The sequence below is a fragment of the Schistocerca gregaria genome, unplaced genomic scaffold (assembly GCF_023897955.1).
Source record: "Schistocerca gregaria isolate iqSchGreg1 unplaced genomic scaffold, iqSchGreg1.2 ptg000310l, whole genome shotgun sequence".
NCBI classification, from domain to species: domain Eukaryota; kingdom Metazoa; phylum Arthropoda; class Insecta; order Orthoptera; family Acrididae; genus Schistocerca; species Schistocerca gregaria.
The window spans coordinates 247,501-252,500 of NW_026061790.1; the positions used below are offsets into that span (position 1 = coordinate 247,501).

The 5,000-nt window shown below is 53.9% G+C and overlaps 2 non-coding genes across 2 annotated transcripts; both read right to left on the reverse strand.

Moving 5' to 3' along the window:
- Nucleotides 1-18: 18 nt before the first annotated feature.
- Nucleotides 19-173, reverse strand: LOC126305436 (5.8S ribosomal RNA). The gene has a single exon (XR_007553489.1). It is a non-coding gene; the product is annotated as a 5.8S ribosomal RNA (ribosomal RNA).
- A 361-nt stretch (nt 174-534) lies between these two features.
- LOC126305360 (small subunit ribosomal RNA) lies at nt 535-2,420 on the reverse strand. Its single transcript, XR_007553423.1, has one exon. It is a non-coding gene; the product is annotated as a small subunit ribosomal RNA (ribosomal RNA).
- Between the last annotated feature and the right edge of the window lie 2,580 nt (nt 2,421-5,000).

Consider the following 5,000-nt stretch of genomic DNA (forward strand, 5'->3'; position numbering starts at 1 on the left):
CGCTTCAGTATACGTAGCCGACCCTCAGCCAGACGTGGCCCGGGAACGGAATCCATGGACCGCAATGTGCGTTCGAAACGTCGATGTTCATGTGTCCTGCAGTTCACATGTCGACGCGCAATTTGCTGCGTTCTTCATCGACCCACGAGCCGAGTGATCCACCGTCCTGGGTGATCTTTTCCTTTTCAGTCTCCCACTGTCTCTTTCAAGACAGTAGCATTTGCGGGACTGAGGCGTCTGACGGCCCCTGTTCCACTATTTTTTTGTGTCCAACGGCCTCACAGCCGATGGGCGTCGTACGGCTCCACACCGGAGCGGACAGGCACTCGGGCGAACGTCATTCAAAACCGGCGCCAGGCGCCAGGTACCGCAGGCCAGCCGCTCCAGAGCTTCAGCGCTCGTACCACACAACAACAACACTTCCGCTAGTTTTGAGAGGCACGCGTGGTTCCGCACGCGGCGCACGGCCACTGCCGTACAGGTAGCGTGTTGCGCGACACGACACGCACATCGAAAGACATGCAGTCTAGTCGGTAATGATCCTTCCGCAGGTTCACCTACGGAAACCTTGTTACGACTTTTACTTCCTCTAAATGATCAAGTTTGGTCATCTTTCCGGTAGCATCGGCAACGACAGAGTCGATGCCGCGTACCAGTCCGAAGACCTCACTAAATCATTCAATCGGTAGTAGCGACGGGCGGTGTGTACAAAGGGCAGGGACGTAATCAACGCGAGCTTATGACTCGCGCTTACTGGGAATTCCTCGTTCATGGGGAACAATTGCAAGCCCCAATCCCTAGCACGAAGGAGGTTCAGCGGGTTACCCCGACCTTTCGGCCTAGGAAGACACGCTGATTCCTTCAGTGTAGCGCGCGTGCGGCCCAGAACATCTAAGGGCATCACAGACCTGTTATTGCTCAATCTCGTGCGGCTAGAAGCCGCCTGTCCCTCTAAGAAGAAAAGTAATCGCTGACAGCACGAAGGATGTCACGCGACTAGTTAGCAGGCTAGAGTCTCGTTCGTTATCGGAATTAACCAGACAAATCGCTCCACCAACTAAGAACGGCCATGCACCACCACCCACCGAATCAAGAAAGAGCTATCAATCTGTCAATCCTTCCGGTGTCCGGGCCTGGTGAGGTTTCCCGTGTTGAGTCAAATTAAGCCGCAGGCTCCACTCCTGGTGGTGCCCTTCCGTCAATTCCTTTAAGTTTCAGCTTTGCAACCATACTTCCCCCGGAACCCAAAAGCTTTGGTTTCCCGGAGGCTGCCCGCCGAGTCATCGGAGGAACTGCGGCGGATCGCTGGCTGGCATCGTTTATGGTTAGAACTAGGGCGGTATCTGATCGCCTTCGAACCTCTAACTTTCGTTCTTGATTAATGAAAACATACTTGGCAAATGCTTTCGCTTCTGTTCGTCTTGCGACGATCCAAGAATTTCACCTCTAACGTCGCAATACGAATGCCCCCGCCTGTCCCTATTAATCATTACCTCGGGTTCCGAAAACCAACAAAATAGAACCGAGGTCCTATTCCATTATTCCATGCACACAGTATTCAGGCGGGCTTGCCTGCTTTAAGCACTCTAATTTGTTCAAAGTAAACGTGCCGGCCCACCGAGACACTCAACAAAGAGCACCCTGGTAGGATTTAAACGGGGTCCGCCTCGGGACGCGAAAGCACCCCTTCGGCTCGCCCCACCGGCAGGACGTCCCACGATACATGCCAGTTAAACACCGACGGGCGGTGAACCAACAGCGTGGGACACAAATCCAACTACGAGCTTTTTAACCGCAACAACTTTAATATACGCTATTGGAGCTGGAATTACCGCGGCTGCTGGCACCAGACTTGCCCTCCAATAGATACTCGTTAAAGGATTTAAAGTGTACTCATTCCGATTACGGGGCCTCGGATGAGTCCCGTATCGTTATTTTTCGTCACTACCTCCCCGTGCCGGGAGTGGGTAATTTGCGCGCCTGCTGCCTTCCTTGGATGTGGTAGCCGTTTCTCAGGCTCCCTCTCCGGAATCGAACCCTGATTCCCCGTTACAACCATGGTAGGCGCAGAACCTACCATCGACAGTTGATAAGGCAGACATTTGAAAGATGCGTCGCCGGTACGAGGACCGTGCGATCAGCCCAAAGTTATTCAGAGTCACCAAGGCAAACGGACCAGACAAGCCAATCCGATTGGTTTTGATCTAATAAAAGCGTCCCTTCCATCTCTGGTCGGGACTCTGTTTGCATGTATTAGCTCTAGAATTACCACAGTTATCCAAGTAACGTGGGTACGATCTAAGGAACCATAACTGATTTAATGAGCCATTCGCGGTTTCACCTTAATGCGGCTTGTACTGAGACATGCATGGCTTAATCTTTGAGACAAGCATATGACTACTGGCAGGATCAACCAGGGAGCTGCGTCAACTAGAGCTGAGCAGCCGGCCGCCCGGGAGTGTGTCCCGGGGGCCCGCGCGAACACGCAAGCGTCCGCTCAATTATTCTGCAAACAGGAGGAGGCCGAGCTCCCCTGCACGATACACCTCGAAACCCTCTCAGGTCCCGGCGGCGCGCAGCGCCGTCCTAGGTACTTGGTCGGTTTCGAGAGAGGCGCAATCGCCCGGAGTTAGGCGAGTAGACGGTTTTAGTGCGAACACCCTTGCTCCCAACTGAGCTTGCCGCTGCCGACAGAGGCCCGGGAGCGTGCTGTCGTGGCATTGCCGGCGGGAGACAACACGCGCCACCTATGGTGACCGGCAGCTCCAACGCCAGCGCCACACAAGGGCAAAGCCCCACTTGGGTGCAGAAGCGAACTCTCCCAGCACAGCGCACGCGCCAACACGTCCGCACAACTGCGATACAAACCACCTGCGAGAACCGCTGGGGCGACCGAGCAGCAGACGGCGTCGCGGCGCCGAGTGCCAGGCGGCGGCGCATCCTCAACGCACACAGTCCTCAATCAGACCAGCACACTGCAGATGTCCACCGCGCTTCGCACCGGGCTCGGCTGAACCAACTTTGGCCGCCAGGCGCCGCGTGCAGGGTGCGCCGCAGCGTAGCTGCACCGCCTGCCGGGCCCGTCGGCTGGCGCTCCTGCCACTCGGCGCCCCCCACCAGCCGCCTGTTGCGCGTGCGCCCACGCAGCGCGCGGCCAACACGCCGGGCGGCCCCCCTTCACCGGCCGGGAACAGTCCCACCAAGCCACCGCCGCGTATCGCTTCATACCCACATGGACCTAGTCACGTGTGTGGATGTGGCGGGTACCGCTGAAACAACCGGTTAATAGCTGTACCGATCGTCGCCATCACAGATTCACCTCCAGCGTGAACAACCGCTCAACAACGGATTTCCAGTTCATTTGCGTATCTTGGGCAGTAAACGTAGATGTCCACCTACATTTGCGAATTCAACAATTCTTGCATGCCAGGATGTCATGTGTCACGACACGCTACATCAGACCACATACACACTGCGACATGTGCAGAAGAGAACACGTGGAAGGTGGCCCGCGCACGTATGCGATGTCCCTTCCGCGATCCACTGTCAACCGGCATCTGCGGCATGTCCCAGATATGGAACGCGGTCCACCAGGGTAGCACTTTGTGTGAGGCAATACGACAAAGTCGGAATACACGCGTCACTACATCAGACGGCTCACGCTGACCTGACCTGACCTGACCTGACCTGACCTGACTCACCGCACCACCACCCCCAGCGACCCAGGGTGACATACAATGCGTTCGTACGTTCCTCCCACACGCCTCTACGGCGTACCACAGTGCAACCTAGCTGTTATTGGGAGACGAGACAAGTAGCATCGAGCACAACATATGGAAATTGAGATTCGACACCGTTGGGCACAGCCAGCGTACGGTCACACGTATCACACTACTTCACTCTGTACGTAACGACCGATGATCGGTACAGCGTGTGGGTTACGCGTACGACATCAGCGGACAATGGACACAGACCATACCACGACGTACACTGAGGGCGTCGACATCTGAATGCAACTGAACAGCTGCGAGGCTCATTTAACACTCAAACGCCAGACCGACCAGCTTGAGAGGACAGAGACACAAAGAGGGGGACAGAGGGGGGGGGGGCGGCGATATAGTCCTATTGCAGTACAATTGACAGTGGATAGCGGGAATATGTGGAAAGTAAGCAACACTCGCAAGACATCTACATGAGGATAACAACGACACCAGAGATTCCGAGCAGTGAACTATGTTAGGCAAAGGGACAACGTGGGTTAGGTTAAGGGACAACGTGGGTTAGGTTAAGGGACAACGTGGGTTAGGTTAAGGGACAACGTGGGTTAGGTTAAGGGACAACGTGGGTTAGGTTAAGGGACAACGTGGGTTAGGTTAAGGGACAACGTGGGTTAGGTTAAGGGACAACGTGGGTTAGGTTAAGGGACAACGTGGGTTAGGTTAAGGGACAACGTGGGTTAGGTTAAGGGACAACGTGGGTTAGGTTAAGGGACAACGTGGGTTAGGTTAAGGGACAACGTGGGTTAGGTTAAGGGACAACGTGGGTTAGGTTAAGGGACAACGTGGGTTAGGTTAAGGGACAAATTGAGTTAGGTTAAGGGACAACGTGGGTTAGGTTAAGGGACAAATTGAGTTAGGTTAAGGGACAAATTGAGTTAGGTTAAGGGACAAATTGAGTTAGGTTAAGGGACAAATTGAGTTAGGTTAAGGGACAACGTGGGTTAGGTTAAGGGACAAATTGAGTTAGGTTAAGGGACAAATTGAGTTAGGTTAAGGGACAAATTGAGTTAGGTTAAGGGACAAATTGAGTTAGGTTAAGGGACAAATTGAGTTAGGTTAAGGGACAAATTGAGTTAGGTTAAGGGACAACTTGAGTTAGGTTAAGGGACAACTTGAGTTAGGTTAAGGGACAACTTGAGTTAGGTTAAGGGACAACTTGAGTTAGGTTAAGGGACAACTTGAGTTAGGTTAAGGGACAACTTGAGTTAGGTTAAGGGACAA